Below are 23,633 nucleotides of genomic sequence, written 5' to 3'. Positions count from 1 at the left end.
TGCTTTGGGAGGCTGAGACAGGAGGATTGCTTGAGGTCGGGAGTTTGAGACCAGCCTGGGCAACATAGCAAAACCCCATCTCTAAAAATAGAAAAAATCAGCTGGGGCTGAGTGCAATGGCTCATGCCTGTAATTCCCAGCACTTTGGGAGGCCGAGGAAGGCAGATCACTTGGGGCCAGGAGTTCGAGAGCAGTTTGATCAATATATCAAAACCCCATCTCTACTAAGAATACAAAAATTAGCCAAGCCTCATGGCACATGCCTGTAATCCCAGCTACTTGGGAGGCTGAAGCAAGAGAATCACTTGAACCCAGGAGGCAGAGGTTGCAGTGAGCTGAGATTGTGGCACTGCACTCCAGCCTGGGCATCAGAGTGAGTAGACTCTGTCTTAAAGAAAAAATCAGCTGGCTGTGGTGGTGTGCACCTGTGGTCTCAGTTACTTGGGAGGATTGCTTGACCCCAGGAATTTGAGGCTGCAGTGAGCTATGATCGTGCCACTGCACTCCAGCCTGGGTGACAGAGTGAGACTGTATTTTTTTTAAAAAGGAAGTGTCAGCCTCATAATGGAACCAAAGCAAGTGCTTCGGGGTGGCAATCAGTGAGGACTCCCCTGGGTGGTGAACTCTGCTCAGAATCCTGAATGGAGACAGGAAGGAGCCACATGAAGACCCAGAGCCATGGAAGGAACTGCATGTGCAAAGGTCCTGAGGATGATTCATTCCAAGAAAAGAGAGTGGCCCACGTGGCTGGAGCCAAACTGTTTACCTCTCCCTATTTCTCTCCTAGAAAACCTTCTGTCTGCATGGACTCTGCTCTGTCTCTTTGATGTTATCTTCATCCTTCTTCCATTTTACTCCCTCCCTATTTTCCCCTCTCTTTCTTATTTTTGTTTTATCCTTCCTTCAACATAGTCTAATATTGTTGGGGTCTCCAGAATCCTATTTAATTAGCAATCAGCACATGTTATGTACAGGTAATGCTCTAGACCATTGGAAAAATAAGAATATGAACCTTGTAATAGCCAGCTTAGTACCTTCAGAATACTCATGTATTGTAAAAAAGTTTAAATGCATGGATCATACAGGCATTCATTCCTCTGTATCCAGTATGGTTCCAAACACTTGGCATATGCCATCAGTTCAAGACTCAAGGTGCCTTTTAGCACCATGGACAGGTCTTATCGGTGATGGGACTGCACTGATTTTTTTAATTGACACATAATAGTTGTACATATTGATAGGGTACATGTGATACTTTGATACATTCATACAATGTGTAACGATCAAATCAGGGTGAGTAGGCTATCCATCACCCAAACATTTCTCATTTATTTTTCTTGGGAACATTCCACATCTTCTCTTCTAGGTATTTTGAAATATACTATAAATACTTAGGAACTATAGCCACCCTACTGTGCTATGAAACACTAGACATTATTCCTTCTGTTTAACCATTTTTACCCATTGCCCAATCTTCCCTGCTTCTCAGTCTCTGGAAACCACCACTCTACTTTCTACCTCCATTAGATCTACTTTTTCAGCGCCCATGTATGAGTGAGAAGATGCGATGTTTGCCTTCCTGTGCCTGGCTCATTTCACTTAACATAATGTCCTCCAGTTCCATCCACACTGCTGCAAATGACAAGATTTCACTCTTTTCATGGCTGAATAATAAACCATTGTATGTATATATATATATATATGTACATATATATATACCACGTTTTTCATCTGTTGATGGTCACTTAGGTTGATTTTATAACTTGACAAATTAATTAAAGTCAGACAGACCTAGATTACATTTCCCGTGAGAATTTGGAGCTAGAGGAACAGCTGTCTATCACTTCAGCAATGAGAATTCACGTGTCAAAAACATTAAAGGTGTGCTTTACTCCACCCAATCAGATGATACCTAGGTACTTAACCTAAGAGAGCAATTATGAAACTTTTAAATCTCAGTCCACTTTTATATTTTTCAAAGTAACTGGGGATCCTCAAATAATTTTTATTTGCATAATTTGTATTTTTTACCCAGTTACCATATTATAAATTGGAGCTCAGAAAATTCTAAACTTAAAACTCTAAAATGTAACAAACCTATTATTTGTTAACAAACATGTTTTTTATGAACAAAGATTATATTTTCCAAACAAAACACAGTAATATAGGTAGCATTGCTTCATATTTTTGCAATAAAACCCTTTAATACAAGACAGATTCTCAAATTCAGTAAGTCAAATACTCACAATACTACATCATGAAGAAAATGAGATGGAAATAGGCAAATAAAATCTTAACGTTCTTAGCACAATAGTTTGGAATTCTGGACCCTTTAAAAGGAACTTGATTCCCGCCCCCGCCCCACCAGAAGTTTTTAAACTACATTTTTGGAACTAGTGGGCTAAGATATATAAAAGTAATGGACATAAAGTTATAAATGGAGATCATCTGAATGTACAACAAACAGGCTATTTTTTTAGAGAAACTGCAGGACATTCACATGACTTTTCTTTGTCCTGAAGCTGCTCTTGATGGGGCACAACAGCCTCTTCCTCACTGCCTGCGCTCACTCTAATTTCCTGGTGAGTCATCTCCAATCTCAGGGGCACCGAGCGTTGCTTGGCAACCAGGCCAGCTCCTCCATTCTCTTCTCCAATGAATACATAGTCCACTGCAGGCTTTCTATCCTGAAGCCTCCAACACTCTCTCCCCATTGTCATCAGATTTCTATTTCCCATACAAAAGTAGAAATGTTAAAAGAATATTTTTAAATGTTCAACAGGAAAGAAGATATAGTTGTTTTGGTGGGTTTTTTGGACCTATTCAATCCCCATTAACAACCTGGAACCTCAGAAGCCCATTATTTTGGGTTCTTTTCTTTCCTTTCCTTTTCTTTCCTTCCTTTTCTTTCCTTTTCTTTTCTTTCCTTTCTTTTTCTTTCCTTTCCTTTTCTTTCCTTTCTTTTCTTTTGTTTTCTTCCTCTTCTTTTCCTTTTCTCTTCTTTTCTTTCTTTTGAGACAGAGTCTTGCTCTGTCACCCAGGCTGGATTGCAGTGGCGCCATCTCGGTTCACTGCAACCTGCACCTCTCGGATTCAAGCGATTCTCCTGCCTCAGCCTCCTGAATAGCTGGGACTACAGGCACCCACCACCAAGCCCGGCTAATTTTTGTATTTTTAGTAGAGATGGGGTTTCACCATGTTGGCCAGGTTGGTCTCGAACTCCTGACCTCAAGTGATCCCCCACCTCAGCCTCCCAAAGTGCTGGGATTACAGGCATGAGCCACAGCACCCTGACATTCATTCTTTCTATCACACAGACTGTGAGGAGTTTTGAATGCGGGATTATATATGCACTATTTCTGCCATCTTTCCTCCATCCCAGCAGTATCCATAACACATGGCACATGCTAAGGGGCTGTTGATGGGAGAAACACACACCCAACCCATCTTTATGTGGGGCTGTGGGCAGGACATGACCAAATTGGGGCTTTCTCTTCTTGGTTACAACACAACAAAATTTGGCTTTTATTTATTCCTGAAATATGTGGGTGGCAAGCCACCCAGGTGCCAAGGCAAGAGACTGAGGACACCAGCCATTCCAGTATAATAAAATATAAAACAAGAATAGTTATACCAGATATAGATCTTAGATATGATTATATATGAATATCATTAATCATCAGTTGGTAGCAATTACTCTTTATTCCAATATTATAATAATCCTCGCTCTATAATCATAACCTAGGAAAAACCAGGCCATACAGAGATAGGAGCTGAGGGGACATAGTGAGAAGTGACCAGAAGACAAGAGTGTGAGCCTTCTGTTATGCCCAGACAGGGCCACCAGAGGGCTCCTTGGTCTAGCGGTGACGCCAGCGTCTGGGAAGACGCCCGTTGCCAGGCGGACCGTGGTCTAGCGGTAGCGTAAGTGTCAAGGAAAAACACCCGCTACTTAGCAGACCGGGAAAGGGAGTCTCCCTTTCCCCAGGGGAGTTTAGAGAAGACTCTACTCCTCCACCTCTTGTGGAGGGCCTGACATTAGTCAGGCTCACCCACAGTTATCCGGAGGCCTAACCGTCTCCCTGTGATGCTGTGCTTCAGTGGTCACGCTCCTAGTCCGCCTTCATGTTCCATCCTGTACACCTGGCTCTGCCTTCTAGATAGCAGTAGTAAATTAGTGAAAGTACTAATAGTCCCTGATATGCAGAAATAATGGTGTAAGCTGTCTTTCTCTTTGTCTCCTCTCTTTCTCTGCCTTGGCTGCCAGGCAGGGAAGGGCCCACTGTCCAGTGGATACATGACCCACATGGCCTTACCTATCATTGGAGATGGCTCACTCTCCTTATCCTGCCCCTTTGTCTTGTATCCAATAACTATCAGTGCAGCCTGGCATTCAGGGCCTCTACCAGTCTCCACGACTTGGTGGTAGTGGTCCCCCTGGCCCAGCTGCCTTTTCTTTTATCTCTTTGTCTTGTGTCTTTATTTCTACACTCTCTCGTCTCCACACACAGGGAGAGACCCACCGACCCTGTGGGGCTGGACCCTACAGAAATATACTTTGAGGTCACCTTTGCACAAGTTAGCATCAACAATCTCCGTTGCCAGTTGGTGAGTCCACAGACTCAACGTGCCTTTCAGAACCATGGACAGGTCGTGGTCAATGGCTGGGCTGTGCTGATTTTTAAATCAGGTGCTTAACCAGGGAACTATTTACCTGGTTTACAAGTGCAAAATGCTGGTAATACAGGTTTTAGGGACACAGCCCAAATTCTGATGGAGTGGTGTGGGAAACAGGCAGTCAGTTACATCACCATGAGAGATGTGGACAAGAGTACTAGCACTATTATTATTATTATTATTATTATTATTAGACAGATTCTCATTCTGTTACCCAGGCTGGAGTGCAGTGGCACAATCTCGGCTCACTGCAACCTCCACCTCCCGGGTTCAAGCGATTCTCCTGCCTCAGCCTCCTTAGTAGCTGGGACTACAGACGCCTGCCACCACGCCTGGCTAATTTCTATATTTTTTTAGTACAGACGGGGTTTCACCATATTGGCCAGGCTGGTCTCGAACTCCTGACCTTGTGATCCACCCGCCTTGGCCTCCCAAAGTGCTGGGATTACAGGCGTGACCCACCGCACCCGGCCTACTAGCACTATTATTATGACAGTGTTGAGGTGGAACTTGTAACAATTCTGGAAGCAGCGGATGGAGAAAACATCACAAAGAAGGTAACTACCATTTCTAACACTCACTGGCTCATATTATTAAATTAAAATTGTATTTTATATTATGTTAGAAATACAAAAACACCCAACTAATATTTATTGATTGCTTACAATGTATTGGGCATTGTGTCAAAATTGTACCCATGTCTATCACTCATTGACAGGTAAAAACAAATGAGGCTCAGAGGGTCTGGGCGCATTGGCTCACACTTGTAATCCCAGCCCTTTGCAAGGCTGAGGTGGGTAGATCACTTGGGCCCAGGAGTTCAAGACCAGCCTGAGCAACATAGCAAAACCCCCTATCTACAAGAAAATACAAAAATTAGCTTGGCATGGTGGCACTCACCTGTAGTCCCAGCTACTCAGGAGGCTGAGGTGGGAGGACCACCTGAGCCCAGCAGGTCAAGACTGCAGTGAGCCATGATCACACCACTACAGTCTAGCCTGGGTGACAGAGTGAAACCCTGCCTCACAACAACAACAACAACAAACAAAGAAAAAAGAAGAAAAGAAAATGAGGTTCAGAAAAGGGAGGTGTCTAGCCCATGATCACCCACATAATGAAAGTTAGGATTTGTAATCTTGGGAATCTACATATTACCTTCTCTTCTGAGAATTCTAAACTGATCCTATGCTAGAGGCGATCTTGACAAGCCTGGGTCACTGGAGTCCAAGCACACTTGCCATTGAAATTCCTTCACTGGGTTAATCAGGGTAGGCAGCCTGGCAAATCAAGGAATCAGACAGGCCTGGATTACATTTCCCATGAGAATTCAAAGCCATAGGAACAATGGGATGGTGTAGGGGCCAAGGCCCTTGCCCTCCTGATGGTTCACTGAAAATCAGTGACATAAAGCAGATTGGTTAATAGGAGAAAAGGTATAACAAGCTTACTTAACACGTACATATGGAGGCCAGGCGCAGTGGCTCAACCTTGTAATCCCAGCACTTTGGGAGGCCAAGGTGGGCAGATCACCTGAGGTCAGGAGTTTGAGACCAGCCTGGCCAACATGCTAAAACCCCATCTCTACTAAAAATACAAAACTTAGATGGGTGTGGTGGTGTGCGCCTGTAATCCCAGCTACTTGGGAGGCTGAGGCAGGAGAATTTCTTGAACCCAGGAGGTGGAGTTTGCAGTGAGCTGAGATCACACCACTGCACTCCAGCCTGGGCAACAGAGCGAGACCCTGCCTCAAAAAAAAAAAAAAAACAAAACAAATGTACGCATGGGAACTTTAAGAATGAACACCCAAAGATACGGGAGAAATTGCCCATTTTTATCTTAGGTTCAACAAAGTGTGGAGAGCCACGTAGAAATATTGGATGCTAAGGGTCTGGTTTAATGCTAATGGACTGAGTGGGGAAACCCAAGAGGTTTGTCTGCTTAGATTCTCCTTGGCCTCTTTGTGCAGGGACACTCTCTGGAATGAGGGTCTTGTAACCTACAGTCAGACAAGGTAGATCAGACTTTTTTTTATTTTTATTTTTTTATTTTTATTTTTTTTGAGACTGAGTCTTGCTCTGTCTCCTGGGCTGGAGTACAGTGGCGCAATCGCAGCATTTGCTGTAACCTCTGTCTCCCAGGCTCAAGGGATTCTCGTGTGTCAGCCTCCTGAGTAGTTGGGGTTACAGGCATGAGCCACCACATCTGGCTAATTTTTGTATTTTTAGTAGAGACGGGGTTTCACCATGTTGACCAGGTTGGTCTCAAACTGCTGGCCTCAAGTGATCTGCCTGCCTCGGCCTCCCCAAATCCTGAGATTACAGGCATGAGCCACCGCTGCCCAGCCACGTTTCTTTATGGCCAGTTTTTCAACAGAAGGATGGATGGAAAATTAAAGTAATATTTTTGGATTTTATAACTGGCTTTGGGGAAAAGGCATTCTGGTTTCTATCGCCCACCTTAAAGGAGGGATTCTAGTTTCTATGGCTAGCCCAAGGGAAGAATGGGGCTGAATGACAGGAGGATAGGAGATGGTCAAGGAAAAACGTTTGTGTCTGAGGTTGTTACTGAGGTTGCTTCTGGAGTATTGTTTTCTCAGCCAGAACAATAGCATTGTAGCAATGTGGCAGTGTGTATCCTGGCCAGGCTGGCCTTGAACTCCTGACCTCAGGTGATCCACCCGCCTCGGCCTCCCAAAGTGCTGGGATTACAGGTGTGAGCCACCAGGCCCGGCCAATAAACTTCTCAAGTGATTGAGACCAGACTCAGATAGTTTTTGGTCTCCATTGAGGAAGAGCTGAGGGCCTTGAGGAGCCGACGGGGACATGAATCGGTGCTGGTTTCACCTGAAGCAATGAGCACATTGACAGAGAAGTCCACTGGCCGCCAGAGGCGGGGGCCTGGGGTGTAGAGGTGACCAGCTGGGGGCTGCTCTCCTGCCCTGATGTCTGCAGGGTAAACGGTAGTTTTCAGCCTGCAAGTCCTGATTTGGAGTTTGGAGAATAAGGCTCCTACCTACGAAATAGACCCAGTCCCCCGCACTGTGCCACTATCCCCTCGAGATGTAATTCCCTTCCGTAAGAAACTCAGATGTACGCTTAAATGGAGTTGTGAGCATTTTTGGGGGGGGGGGGTGTTAGCATATCTTCTTTTTTTTTTTTTTAATTTTTTTTTTAGGTTTCAAGCTTTTCTTAAAATTTTTATTTATTTATTTATTTATTTTGAGACAGAGTCTCGCTCGGCCGCCCAGGCTGGAATGCAGTGGCGCAATCTCGGCTCACTGCAAGCCCCACCTCCCAGCTTCACGCCATTCTCCTGCCTCAGCCTCCCAAGTAGCTGGGACTACAGGCGCCCACCACTGTGTCCGCCTAATTTTTTTTTTTTTTTTTTTGTATTTTTAGTAGAGACGGGGTTTCACCGTGTTAGCCAGGATGGTCTCGATCTCCTGACCTTGTGATCCGCCCGCCTCGGCCTCCCAAAGTGCTGGGATTACAGGAGTGAGCCACTGCGCCCGGCCCTTATTTTTATTTTTATTTTATATATGTATTTTTTATTATACTTTAAGTTCTAGGGTACATGTGCACACCGTGCAGGTTTGTTACGTATGTATACATGTGTATGTCCTTTGTAGGGACACGGATGAAGCTGGGAAGCATCATTCTCAGTTGTGAGCATTTTCATGTCGGCTCGGATTGGGATTTGCAGCCTGAGGAAGTTGCCTTGTGGTCTTAACTCAGTTGTGGATCCCAGCGTCTGCTGCCTCTGCCTCAGGTTGCCCCACTAGGTGCCCGTGATTTCAACTTGAACAAAGTTAAATATTTTTGCATTGATCTAATTTATTTGCATTGCTTAAATTTTTAGAAAAGGTTATAAAGTTCCCCAGAAATGTAGGACTAGATATTAAATGATAAATAAGGAATTATGATTAATTTTGTTGGTTACAATTTGTATCTATGTATATTTGCCATATTATACATTGACATTTGAAAATATTAAGTTTAAAATTATAAAAATTGTGGTACGGTGGCTCACGCCTGTAACCCCAGCACTTTGGGAGGCTGAAGCGGGCAGATCACTTGAGGTCAGGAGTTCGAGACCAGCCTGACCAACATAGTGAAACCCCATCTTTACTAAAAATACAAAAATTAGCTGGGCATGGTGGCGGGTGCCTGTAATCCCAGCTACTCAGGAGGCTGAGGCAGGAGAATCGTTTGAACCTGGGAGGTGGAGGTTGCAGTGAGTTAAGATCACGCCAATGCACTCCAGCCTCGGTGACAGAGCAAGCCTCCATCTCAAAATAGATGAATAAAATAAAATAATAAATTTTGCAATAAATCTATTGTGTATTATCATAACACACTTTTTTGAACAATAATTACACTGCATATTCCAAACAAAAAAAAATAGTAATACAGGTGGCATTATTTTACATTTTTGCAAATTCCTTTAATATATTATGTTAAATTATGATCTGATAGACATACGTACTGAGGTATTTGTAGGTAAAATTATATTATTTCTGGGATTTACTTTACTTATACTCGAAGGAAAAAAAGGAGAAGATAGCTGAATGCTTTCACAGTGGGTACACATTATTCTGTCTACTTTTGTGTATTTTTGAGAATTTCCATAATAAAAAGCAGGGAGGAAAAGATCCCCTTGGTTATGGGCCCTGGGCTATCAACTACTGCAGCTGCAGCATCACCCCTGAGTCCGTGTCTGTGAAAATTGGAAGCTTGGCTCACACCAGCACCATTGAAAATTTGGTCACTGCAAGGCCGGGCGTGGTGGCTCACGCCTGTAATCCCAGCACTTTGGGAGGCCAAGGCAGATAGATCGCCTAAGATCAGGAGTTTGAGACCAGCCTGACTAACATGGAGAAACCCCGTCTCTACTAAAAATACAAAATTAGCCAGGCATAGTGGCTGGGATGCCTGTAATCCCAGCTACTCGGGAGACTGAGGCAGGAGATTTGCTTGAACCCGGGAGGCAGAGGTTGCGGTGAGCCAAGATCACGCCATTGCTCTCCAGTCTGGGCAACAAGAGCAAAACTCTGTCTCAAAAAAGAAAAAAAAAATTGGTCACTGCAGGCCCCAGGAACCCACACCTTCTCCATGTTGATCCAGTGCACATGCAAGTGTGTGTGTCTGTGAGTAAATGTCTGTGTAACTGAAGTGAAAGTTTAAAGGAATGGCACTTACTCTAAGCCACATGCTCTGATTTTTTAATTCTGTTCTGGTTTTTTTTCCCCATGAAAAAACTGCTGGCTGGATAGACTACTTAATTCAAACACCTGCAATATTATTACATCATGCAGAGGAAATGAGAAGGAAAAAAGCAAATACAATTTCCCTGTTCTTAGAAACATAGTTTGGAACACTGAAAGGGTCTTGATTCCCCTAGCAGGCCTTGAACTGCTTTTTGGAAACCACAGGCAGAACAGATATACATGAAATTATAAATGGAGGCCATCTGAATGTGTCAATGGGAGAGGATTTTTAAGACATTGTGGGATGTCTGCCTCACTTTCCTTCGTCTCTGCAGCTCACTTGGCTAGAAAGGAACGGCCCCTCCTCTCTGCCCCTCACTGTTTCCATGGCAACTCATCTCCAAGGACACTGAGCAATGCCTGGCAACCAGATGAGCTCCTCCACTCGACCCCTCCAATGAACACCTACTGCATTCCTGCCGTTCTGTTCTCACAGCTGCAAATGTCGGCAGAGGAATAGCTATATTTTCGATGGAAAGGAACCACAGCAATATTCTATATCATCATGCATCACACAAACTACCAGCTCCAGAGGCTCACAGTCTCCACATTAGATCCCTCTACATTTCCTTTTGCTCACATCACATATTTGTGATGCTGGGTTGTCAGTGGTCGCTGTGAAGAACAGCAAGTATCACCTAAAAGTCAGCAAAGACAAGGAACTGAGGATGACATTTTCCAGGCTGATTCCAAAGTGTGAGAAGCTGTGCAGTGCCCAACAGGCACATAGCTCCTATTATTAAGCTATATTGAAAAGTGAAATAAATAGTATGTTTTTTCCAAAGAGAAAAGAAATCATGTTACTCTCAATAATATGGCTGCTATCCACAAGACAGAGCATAAGAAGTATTGGCAGGTTTTGGAGAAATTGGAAAACTTTTGTGCTGTTCTTAGGGTGTGATATAAGGCAGCCACTACGGAAAACTACATAAAAGTTTCTGAAAAAAGTAAAAATAAAATTCCTATATGATCTAGCAACTCTGTTTCTGGGTATATGAGCCCAAAGCATTAAAAGCAGGGTCTTCGGCCGGGTGCGGTGGCTCATGCCTGTAATCCCAGCACGTTGAGAGGCCGAGGTGGGCGGATTGCCTGAGCTCAGTTGGTGACCAGCCTGGGCAACATAGTGAAACCCTGTCTCTACTGAAATACAAAAAATTAGCCAGACGTGGTGGCATGTGCCTATAGTCCCAGCTACTGGGGAGGGTGAGGCAGGAGAATTGCTTGAACCTGGGAGGCGGAGGTTGCAGTGAGCCGAGATTATGCCACTGCACTCCAGCCTGGGTGACAGAGCAAGACTCCGTCTTAAAAAAAAAAAAAAAAAAAAAAAGCAGGGTCTTGAAGAGATATTTGCATGCCCAAGTTCATAGCAACATGACTTATAATAGTCAAGGTGGCAGCAAAGCCTGGCATCTATCAAAGAATAAAGAGGGACATTAAGTGTGGTCTGCCCATACAACGAACTATTACTTAGCCTTAAAAACAAAGGAAATTCTGACACATGCTACAACATGAGTTAACCTTGAGACATTACACTAAGTGAAACAAGCCAGCCACAAAAGGACAGAAACTGTATGATTTCACTTGTATATTAGATGTATAATAGATTTGACGTAGAATAGTCAAATTCACAGGAACAGAAAGTGGAATGGAGGTTGCCAGGGGATGGGGGAGGGGAAATGGGGAGTTATGGTTTAATGGACACAGAGTTTCAGGATTGCAAGATTAACAAAATATGGGACATAGTTTGTGGAGACTGTGGCAGAACAATGTGAATGCCCTTCACACCAGTGGACTATACAAGTAAAAATAATTATAGTGATCAGTTACCTTATATGCCTGTTAGCATATTTCGAAAAGGCAAATCAACCTAAATGCCCATAAAAGATAGACTGGATAAAGAAAATGTGGTACATGTACACCACAGAATACTATGCAGCCATAAAAAAAGAAGGAGATCATGTCCTTTGCAGGGACATGGATGAAGCTGGAGGCCATTATCCTTAGCAAACTAACACAGGAACAGAAACCAAATACAACCTGTTGTTTCCCACAAGTGGGAGCTAAATGATGAGAACACATGAAAACACAGAGGGGAACAACACACACTGGGGCCCATTGGAGGGTGAAGGGTGGGAGGAGGGAGAGGATCGTGAAAAACAACGAATGGGTACTAGACTTAATACCTGGGTAATGAAATCATCTGTACAACAAACCCCCATGACACCAGTTTACCTATATACCAAACCTGCACTTGTACCCCTGGACTTAAAATGCAAGTTAAAAAATAAAAAGTTGAAAAATAACTGAAAACATAAATAATTTTTAAAATTATAAACCTATGGTCATGGTCAATATTCGTTTTAAAATTTTACTTGGTACAATTTTAACATGGTAAATTTTATGTGATGTGTATTTTGCCACAGTTCAAAATTGATTTTTAAAGGAGTTCCTGTGTAGTTTTCCATGATGCAAGAATGCCATCTAGTGATGGCAAAGGCCCCTTATAAGACAATGAGCATCACCTCAAATTAAAAGATAAAAAATAAGATTGTTTCAAAATGGGTATCTTCACCTATGCTTGTTTTCTGTTTAATAAGAATTTTTCCCAAGTAGCAATAACTGCATACATGGCCATGATAGGCTTTGGGGCTTTTGGACAGGTCAATGCTATGCTGTGGTTGAAATCCTGCAGCCCAGGCATGGATACAGCTTGTGAAAATGGTACAGGCTGGATTTCACATCCTTTCATCTCCTCAGACAGGAGCCTAACTGCAGAGTACAATAAGCCCAGCAGCCCTGGCTGTGAGTGACATCCCAGGAGTGTCTGCATTTTACAGAGGAGGACACAGGACTCAGGAAGGGGAGGTTGCCAGGCTTTCTGGCCCTGAGCCCATGCCTCCCTTACCTGCTCTTCATCCCATCTCTGAGCATCCAAGGAGAAGGGTCCTGGAACCGTCCAAAGGAGGGATTCCAGGGCTGCTGTCTTGCCTTACCCTTGGGATTGGTCATTTGTGGTGGGCAGGGTTCTAATAAGATAGCCATGTGGCAGGGAAAGTGGCCCTAGACTCCACCTTGTTTGACCATGGGGTGTCTTCCAAACTTCCTCAACCACGGACACACACACACACACTCACACACAAGAACAGATGGTGTCTGGGTTTTCCAGAAGTCACAAAAATGTAATTCAAGCTGATTTGAATCACACAGCTTCACACACAACAGGTAGACAGGTCAGCAGAAGACTGCCATTGAAAAGATGGTTTGTTACTCACCTTCACAACAGGAGGGGCACCACTGCACTCCAGCCTGGGCGACATTGCAAGACACTATCTGAAAAAGAAAGAAAATAAATATTAAATACTTGAAACAAAAAGAAAATGTGACAAGTGGGGCCTACTAGACTAAAGAGCTTCTGCGCAGCCAGGGAAACCGAATAGAGCAAACAACCTACAGAATGGGAGAAAATATTTGCAAACTATGCATCTGACAAAGGTCTAATATCCAGAATCTATAAGAAACTTAAATTAACGAGCAAAAACCAAATAACCCAATGAAAAAATGGACAAAGGACACGAACAGACACTCCTTAAAAGAAGACACACAAGCGTTCAACAAACATGAGAAAACGCTCTTTATCATTAATCATCAGAGAAATTCAAATCAAAACCACAATGAGATACCATCTCACACCAGTCAGAATGTCTACTATTAAAAGTCAAAAAACAATAGATGCTGGTGAGGCTGCGGAGAAAAGGGAACACTTACTTATACACTGTTGAGAGGAATACAAATTAGTTCAGTGACTGTAGAAAGCAGTGTGGAGATTTCTAAAAGAACTTAAAATGGAGCTACTATTCAACCCAGCAATCCTGTTATTGGGTACATACCCAAAAGAAAATGGGTTACTATACCAAAAAGACACATGAACTCATATGTTCATTGTCATGTTATTCACAATAGCAAAGACATAGAATCAGCTTAGGTGCCCATCAATGGTGGATTCAATAAAGAAAATGTGAGCCAGGTGTGGTGGCTCATGCCTGTAATCCCAGCACTTTGGGAGGCCAAGGCGGGTGGATCACCTGAGGTCGGGAGTTCAAGACCAGCCTGACCAACATGGAGAAACCCCAACTCTACTAAAAATACAAAAATTATCCAGGTGTGGTGGCGTGTGCCTGTATTCCCAGCTACTCAGGAGGCTGAGGCAAAATTGCTTGAACCTGGGAGGCAGAGGTTGCAGTGAGCCGAGATTGTGCCATTGCACTCCAGCCTGGGCAACGAGAGCAAAACTCCATCGAAAGAGAGAAAGAGAGAGAGAGAGAAAGAAAGAAAGAGAGATAAAGAAAGAAAGAGAAAGAAAGAAAGAAAGAAAGAAAGAAAGAAAGAAAGAAAGAAAGAAAGAAAGAGAAAGAAAGAAAGAAAGAAAGAAAGAAAGAAAGAAAGAAAGAAAGAAAATATGGTACATAGACATCACAGAATATTATGCAGCCATAAAAAAGAATAAAATCATGTCCTTTGCAGCAACGTGGGTGGAGCCAGAAGCCATAATCCTAAGCAAACTAATGCCGGAATAGAAAAACAAATACCACATGTTCTCACTTATAAGCAAGAGTTAAACGTTGAGCACACATGAACATAAACTTGGGAACAATAGACACTGGGGACTCGTAGACAGGGGATGGTGGTGTGGGGTGAAAAACTACCTATTGGGTACTATGCCCAATATCTGGGTGCAGTATTCTCCTGTCACAAACCTGCACTTGCACCCTCTGTATCTGAAACAAAGGTTGAAATTTTTAAAAGATTATAACAGCTGAAAATGTTAAATACTAATATATAATATTAGTATTTTTATTCTAGGAGTGACTTTGCCCCCAAGAGACAGTTGGCGAGGTCTGGACACAAGTAGAGGAGAATTACTGACATCCTCTGGGTAGAAGCGAGAGTGCTGCTCCACACACAACAATGTACAACGCACAAAGTAGCCCTCCCCACAACACAAATAACTATCTAGACCATATTTCACACACAACAATGCACAATGCACAAAGCAGCCCTCCCCACAACACAAATAAAAATAACTATCTAGACCATATTTCACACACAACAATGCACAATGCACAAAGCAGCCCTCCCCGCAACACAAATAACTATCTAGACCATATTTCACACACAACAATGCACAATGCACAAAGCAGCCCTCCCCCCAAAACACAAATATCTAGACCATATTTCACACACAACAATGCACAATGCACAAAGCAGCCCTCCCCGCAACACAAATAACTATCTAGACCATATTTCACACACAACAGTGCACAATGCACAAAGCAGCCCTCCCCGCAACACAAATAACTATCTAGACCATATTTCACACACAACAGTGCACAATGCACAAAGCAGCCCTCCCCGCAACACAAATAACTATCTAGACCATATTTCACACACAACAATGCACAATGCACAAAGCAGCCCTCCCCCCAAAACACAAATATCTAGACCATATTTCACACACAACAGTGCACAATGCACAAAGCAGCCCTCCCCGCAACACAAATAACTATCTAGACCATATTTCACACACAACAGTGCACAATGCACAAAGCAGCCCTCCCCGCAACACAAATAACTATCTAGACCATATTTCACACACAACAGTGCACAATGCACAAAGCAGCCCTCCCGGCAACACAAATAACTATCTAGACCATATTCCACACACAACAATGTACAATGCAGAATGCAGCCTTCCCTGCAACACAAATAACTATCTAGATCATATTTTCAATAATGTCAGGGTAGATAATCCCTAATGGAGATAATTCTCCTGACACTCCTGACTAGCTATATAGGGACCCTCTCTCCTCCATGGCTATTGTCCAAATGCCCTTAGCCATCCACTCCCATTAGCCTAAAATCATTCCAAGCCCTCAGTTCTAGCATCCCATCTCCAACATCACGTCCTACTTTCCAAGTGACTCCTCTTTCTCACCTAAGGACTACATCCCGTTATTCTTTGGAGACGAACACTGTCTTTATTTAACCATTTTTCACTGACCTTCACACCCATCTGGTCACCTTCCATGGTCAATTGTTAGAATAAATTCCTCTGGACACACTCGAATCTCTTGCATATTCTGCTGCATGTACCTCCTTGGAAAACCTCAACCCTGCTGTTCTCTGACTCTGCCTGTTCCACTCCTCACTCTTGCAGATGCATGTGGCTGGGGAGAAACAGCTCCTTCTCCACTGCCTGTTCTGTCTGTAATTTCATGATGATGCCTCTCCAAGGATGCTGAGCAGTGCCTGGAAAATTACCTCCTTCCTTCTCTCCCTTCAAATGAATTCTTACTGCATAACTGCATTTCTATCCTGTATCCTCCAACTCTCTTACCCCATTATCATTTTATTCTTATTTCCCAAGTAAGAGTAGAAGCAGGAAGATAATACTTTTAATAATGATACACAGGAAAGTGAGAAGTGGTTGTTATTGTTGTCCTTTGGACCTATCTAACCTCCAGTAAGAAACCTAGGACCAATAAAATCTCACAACTTTAGGTCCATCTTTTTTATCATACTCTAAGGAATTTATATTCCAATGGAGAGAAAGCGGTAAACAGAAAGCGAATAAAGGAAGCACCAGCCTCAAGAAGGGAACAAAGCAGGTGCTCGGGGGACAGCAGTCAGAGAGGGCTCCCTTGGGTGGTGAACTCTGTTCAGAGCACTGGTTGGAGACAAGATGGAGCCACATGAAGACAGACTCAGGGTGTGGAGGGAGCTGCACCTGCAAAGGTCCTGAACGTTATTCAATACAGGGAAGGTGAAACGCCAATGTGGCTGGAGCCAGACTGTCTGCCTTTCTCTGTTTCTCTCCTAGAATCTCCTTCTGTGTGAATGGACTCTGCCTCTCTTTGATGTTCTCTCCCTCCTTCTTCCAATCTTTTCTGCCTTTCTCCCATATTTTCCCCTTGCTTCTTTTTTTTCTGATTCATCCTTCAATATGCTCTGATTTTGCCAGGATCTCCAGAAATCCCATTTATTTAGCAATCAATACATTTTATGTTCAGGCACTGCTCTAAACCATTGGGGAAACAAAATATAAACAGCAATTGTCAGCTTTGTGCCTTCAGAAAACCCACAGACTGTGAGGAATGTGGAACGCTATGACCACATATGCACTATTTCTGTTTCCTCTGTTACCAGCATTGTCCCTAACATGTGTCATATGCTAAGTGATGATTGAGTGATAAAATAAATATATAACCAGTCCTTATGTGGGGCAGTGGGCAGGGCATGACCCACTTGGGGTCTCCTTTTTCACTTATAATACACAAAGCTTGGCTGCCATTTATTCTATAAACATACTTTGAGGTCAGCCTTGCCTACATTAGGTAGCATCAGGTCTCTTCACAGACCTGACATGCACTTCAGCACCATGGACAGGCCTTAGTCAATGGTGGTGATTTTTTAATTGATACATAATTTTTGCAATATTTATGGGATACATGTGATAAATTAATACATGCACACAATGAATAATGAGCAAGTCAGGGTAACTAGGATGTTCATCACCTCAAACATTTTTCATTTATTTGTGTGGGAACATTCCAAACCTTCTCTTCTAGCTGTTTGAAATACCCTATATAATCTTGATAACTTTCGTTACCCTACTGTGTTATTGAACACTAGATCTTATTCATTTTATCTCATTGTATTTTTGTGCCCATTATCCGAACTCTCTTCATCCCTCTCTCCCCCTATCCTTCCCAGCCTCTGGTAACCAGCATTCTATTCACTACCTCCATGAGATCAATTTTATTTCAACCACATATGAGTCAGAATATGTCATATTTGTCTTTCTGTGCCTGGCTTATTTCACTTAACATAACGTCCTCCAGTTCTATTTATTTTGCCACATAGAACAGGATTTCATTCTTTTTTATGGCTAATATTCCATTATATATATATGTATATGTATATATACATATACATATATATATTTACCACATTTCCTTTCACACTCATTCATTGGTGGACACATAGGTTGATTCCATAACTTGGCTTTTTCTCAACTGCGCTGCAATACACATGACAGTGCAGGTATCTCTTTTGTAGATTTCTCTTAATTTTGCTATTTTTTCCTCTACTGTGTATAAGCTTTTTAGCTTGATGTAGTCCCATTTTTGCTTTAGTTGCCTGTCCTTTGGAGATCAACTCAAAATGTATTTGCCCAGACCAATGTCCTGAAGCACTTCCCAAATGCTTTCTTCTAGCAGTTGCATAGTTTCACATCTATCTCTTTAATCTATTTTGATCGATTTTTTATGTGGTCAGAGATAGGGGTCTAGTTTCTTTCTGCATAAGAATATCCAGTTTTCCCAGCACTGTTTATGTAACAGACCACCTTTTTCTGGTGTATGTTCTTGGTGCCTTTATTGAAAATGGGTTGGTTGAAAATGCATGGATTTATTTCTTTATTCTCTATTCTGTTTAATTGATATATTTACATGTTTTTTGTTTTATTTTGTTTTTTCGGATTTCTTTTTTTTTTTTGAGATGGAGTTTCACTCTTGTCACCCAGGCTGGAGTGCAATGGTGTGATCTCAGCTCACTGCAACCTCCGCCTCCAGGGTTCAAGTGATTCTCCTCCCTCAGCCTCCTGAGTAGCTGGGATTACAGATATCTGCCACCACACCCAGCTAAGTTTTTTCATATTTTTAGTAGAGATGGGGTTTCACCATGTTGGCCAGGCTGGTCTCAAACTCCTGACCTCAGGTGATTCACCAGCCTTGGCCTCCCAAAGTGCTGGGATTACAGGTGTGAATGACTGTGCCCAGCCTATGTACCTGTTTTTTAATGCCAGTACCATGTTGTTTTTGTTACTATAGCTTTGCAGCATATTTTGAAGTCTGGTAGTGTAATGTCTCCAGCTTTGTTCTCTTTGCTCAGTATTCAGGGTCTTTTATGGTTCCATACAAATTTTAGGATATTTTTTCTATTTTTGTGGAAAATGTCACTGGTGTTTTGATAGGGATTGCATTGAATCTGTAGATTGCTGCAGTAGTATGAAAATTTTAACAATATTAATTCTTTCAACCCATCACAATGGGATATCTTTCCATTTTTCTGTGACTTCTTTAATATTTTTCATCACTGTTTGATAGTTTTCATTGTAGAGATCTTTTGCTTCTTTAAATTTATTTCTAGGTAATTTTTTGTAGCTATTGCAAATGGGATTGCTTTCTTGATTTCCTTTTCAGATTGTTTACTGATGGCATATAAAAATCTACCATCTATTACATTTTGATTTTGTATCATACAACTTTCTTGAATTCATTCGTCAATTTTAACAGTCTTCTTTGGTGGGATATTTAGGTTTTCTAAGTATAAGATTATGTTATCTGCAAACAAGGACAATTTGGCTTCTTTCTTTCCAGTTTGGACGCCCTTTACTTTTTTCTCTTGTCTAACTGCTTTGGCTAGGACTTCTAGAACTGTGCTGAATAAAAGTGGTGAAATTGGGCCTCATTCCTTTATACTAGATCTTAAAGGAAAGCCTGCTTATTTGTCTCCATTTATTGTGATGTTAGCAGTGGGTTTGTCACACATGGCTTTTACTATCTGGGGGCACGTTCCTTTCATACCCTGTTTAACAGTTTTTTTCATGAAGGGATATTGAGTTTTATTAAATGCTTTTTCAGCATCTATTAAAACAATGATATGGTTTTTGTCTGTGATTTTGCTAATGTGTTTACTTATTTGCATATGTTAAACCTCTTTGGCATCCCTGGGATGAATTCTACTTGATCATGATGAATGATCTTTTTACGTGTTGAATTCAGTTTCCTACCATTTTCTTGAGGATTTTTGCTTCTATGTTCATCAGGAATATTGGCTCATAGTTTTCCTTTTTTGTTGTATCTTTTTCTGATGTTAGTATCAGGATAATTCTGTGCTCCTAGAATGAGTGTGAAAGTATTCTCTTCTCTTCAATATTTTGGAAGAGTTTGAGTAGATTTGGCGTTAGTTCTCATCTAAATGTTTGCTAGAATTCAGCAGTAAAACCATCATGTCCTGGGCTCTTATTTCATGGAACACTTTTTTTAAACTGTTTCTATATAGTCATTTGTTATTGGTCTATTAAAGCTGTTTATTTCTTCATGTTTCAATCTCGGTAGGTTTAATGTGCCCAATAATTTATTCATTTTTTTCAAGATTATTTATGACAAACCCACAGCCAATATCATACTGAATGGGCAAAAACTGGAAGCATTCCCTTTGAAAACTGGCACAAGACAGGGATGCCCTCTCTCACCACTCCTATTCAACATAGTGTTGGAAGTTCTGGCCAGGGCAATCAGACAAGAGAAAGAAATAAAGGGTATTCAATTAGGAAAAGAGGAAGTCAAATTGTCCCTGTTTGCAGATGACATGACTGTATATCTAGAAAACCCCATCGTCTCAGCCCAAAATCTCCTTAAGCTGATAAGCAACTTCAGCAAAGTCTCAGGATACAAAATCAATGTGCAAAAATCACAAGCATTCTTATACACCAACAACAGACAAACAGAGAACCAAATCATGAGTGAACTCCCATTCACAACTGCTTCCAAGAGAAAGAAATACCTAGGAATCCAACTTACAAGGGATGTGAAAGACCTCTTCAAGGAGAACTACAAACCACTGCTCAATGAAATAAAAGAGGACACAAACAAATGGAAGAACATCCCATGCTCATGGGTAGGAAGAATCAAGATTTTCCGATTTATTAGAAAATAGTTGTTAAAAATAGCCACTAATAATCCCTCATATTTATCTGGTAGCAGTTTAATATTTGCTTTTTGTCTCTGATTTACTTATTTGGATCTTTTCCCTTCTTTTTCTCATAGTCTGCTAAAGATTTCTCAATTTTGTTTATCTTTTCCAAAAATGAACTTTTTGTCTGATTGATCTTTGGTAATTGTTTTTAGCTTCAATTTCATTTATTTCTGCCCTGCTCCTTATTTCTTTTCTTTACTAATTTTAGGTTTGATTTGTTCTTGCATTTCTAGGTTTTCTAGGTGGATGATTAACATATTTATTTGAAAGTCTTTCTACTTCTCAAAGTATGAGTTTTTTGCTATAAGCCTCTCTCTTAGTACTGCTTTTGCTCTATCCTATAGGTTTAGGTGTATTGTGTTTCCTTCTTAAATCAAGGGGTAACCAGGGAAATATTTACCTGCTTTTTGAGTACAAACTGCCAGTGATACAGCTTTAAAAATGCAGCCCAAATTCTCAGAGTTCATGGCCTGGAGGGGAAAACAGGTAAACTATCTGTTATTTCACCATGAGAGATGGGGAAGAAAAAAACTAGCACATCTTTTATGACAATATTGAGGAGGAAATTGCTTTAACAATTGTGGATACCGTGGTTGGGGAAAAACTCACAAAGAAAGTGACTCTTCTTTCTAACACTTTTTTTGCTGTATCATTACAATAGAATTGTATTCCATATTTACACTAGAAATGCAAAAAAACAAGCTATTATTTATTGATTGTTTACAATGTATTGTGAGGATCAGAACGGACAGGTAGCTTCTTCATGATCACCCACATAATGAATGTTGGGGCTGGTGTTTGTAAACTGGAAGATAAAAAATAAACTATAAAATTAATTGATAAAGCAGCAGCAGGTTTTGACAGGATGGATTTCAATTTTAAAAGAAGTTCTGTGTGTAAAATGCTACCAAACAGCATCACATGCTACAGAGAAATACTTTAAGAAATTGCCACGGCCACCTCAACCTTGAACAACCACCACCGTGATCAGTCTGCAGTCATCAACATTGAGGCAAGACCCTCCACCAGAAAAATGGTTATGACTCATTGAAGGGTCAGGTGATTCTTATAATTTTCTAGCAATAATATATTTTACATTAAGGTGGGGATATTGTGAACTGGAGAATATAATCTAAATTCTAAATTCTTTGTTGTCATTTCTACAATGTTCACAGCATCTTCTCAAGGAGTAGTTTCCATCTCAAGAAACCACTTACTTTGCTCGTTCAAAAGAAGCAACTCCTGTAATCCCAGCACTTTGGGAGGCTGAGGTGGGTGGATCACAAGGTCAGGAGATTCAGACCATCCTGGCTAACACAGTGAAACCCTGTAGCTACTAAAAATACAAAAAAAAAAAAAAAAAAAGCCAGGCATAGTGGCACGTGCCTGTAGTCCCAGCTACTCGGAAGGCTGAGGCAGGAGAATCGCCTGAACCCAGGAGGTGGAGGTTGCAGTGAGGCAAGATTGTGCCACTGCACTCCAGACTGGGCGACAGAGTGAGAGCGAGACTCTGTCTCTCAAAAAAAAAAAAAAAAAAAGCAACTCCTCAACTCCTCATCTAAAACTTTCTTATGAGATTACAGAATCCAGTCAGATCTTTAGGCTCTAATTCTAATTCCAGTGTTCTTGCTCTTTCTACCACATCTGCAGTGACTTCCTCCATTGAACTCTTGAACCCCACAAAGTCATCAAATAGGAGTTGGAATCAACTTCTTTCAAACTCCTATTGATGATATTTTGACCTTGTTCCATTTATAGAGCACAGGTAGAGTAGGTTTTGCACAATCCTGAAGAGTCCTAGAATTTTTAGGCCATGCATGGTGGCTCACGCCTGTAATCCCAGCACTTTGGGAGGCCAAAACCAGCAAAATCACTTGCGGTCAGGAGTTTGAGACCAGACCGGCCAACAAGGCAAAACCCTGTCCTACTAAAAATACAAAACTTATCCGGGCATGGTGGTGCAACCTGTAATCGCAGCTACTCAGGAGGCTGAGGCAGGAAAATCACTCGAAGTCGGGAGGTGGAGGTTGCAGTGAGGCAAGACTGTGCCACTGCACTCCAGCCTGGGCAACAGAGCAAGACTCTGCCTCACAAAATAAATAAATAAATAAAGAGTCCTAGGACTTTTGGAATAGTAAAAAAAAGCATTGGATCTAACTGAACATTACCAGCTGCATTAGTTCCTAAGAAGAGAGTCGGCCTGTCCTTTGAAGCCTTGAAGCCAGGCACTGACTTCTCTCTAGCACATACTTTAGGAAAATGGCACTCTCAGACTTGCCAATGCAGACTTGCACAAACCTTCCATTCAAAAATACTCAGTATCTGTGAAGCGCAGTGAAACGAAGCACAACAGAAAAATGTACGCTTGCATTTTCCAAACAAACTTCGCAATAAAGGTGGTGTTGCTTTTCATTTCTGCAAATATCTTTAATGTTTTCCTTACCACTAGATGGCTACGATCAAATTGTCTACTTAAATCAAACATGTGCAATATTATGTCATCCAGAGAAAATGAGGGAAAATGCAAATAAACTTTTCATGTGTTTAGGACAATTATTTGGAATTGTGGATTCCAAATCTTGATTCCCCCTGGAGTCCTGGAACTACATTTTTGGGAAAAAGTGATCTAAGAGATATACAAATGATATACAGGAGATTATAAGTGGAGATCATTTGAGTAAACAAGAGGTTGTCCATGAAAGAAACTGTGGAACATCCAATCACTTTCCTTAGTCTCCACAGCTCCCTTGGCTGAGGAGGAACTTCTTCCCCGCCATCCCCCACCACTGTCCAGGTATATGAGGTACTTAGGTACCTGATTATTGGTACATGAGGTACTTAGAAGAGTCAAATTCATAGCAATGGAAAATAA

At 41.7% G+C, this 23,633-nt stretch overlaps 1 protein-coding gene across 8 annotated transcripts in view; it reads right to left on the bottom strand.

Annotated features, from left to right (window-relative positions):
- Positions 1 to 23,633, bottom strand: part of ZNF71 (zinc finger protein 71) — a 204,484-nt gene that overhangs the window by 77,767 nt on the left and 103,084 nt on the right. For 5 of the 8 annotated variants that reach the window (XR_008622183.2, XR_010110942.1, XR_008622184.2 and 2 more), the window contains one exon: positions 13,216 to 13,273. The gene's annotated coding sequence lies outside the window, so the exon portion shown is untranslated. Of the gene's footprint in view, positions 1 to 13,215; positions 13,274 to 16,001; positions 16,284 to 21,161; positions 21,232 to 23,633 lie in introns of those variants that run through there. The other 3 variants (XR_010110944.1, XR_010110943.1, XR_008622185.2) reach the window with 2 other exon arrangements.

The sequence above is a fragment of the Pan paniscus genome, chromosome 20 (assembly GCF_029289425.2).
Source record: "Pan paniscus chromosome 20, NHGRI_mPanPan1-v2.0_pri, whole genome shotgun sequence".
Taxonomy (NCBI): domain Eukaryota; kingdom Metazoa; phylum Chordata; class Mammalia; order Primates; family Hominidae; genus Pan; species Pan paniscus.
The sequence above is the reverse complement of the archived record's forward strand: the minus strand, read 5'-3'. Positions and strand labels throughout refer to the sequence as shown.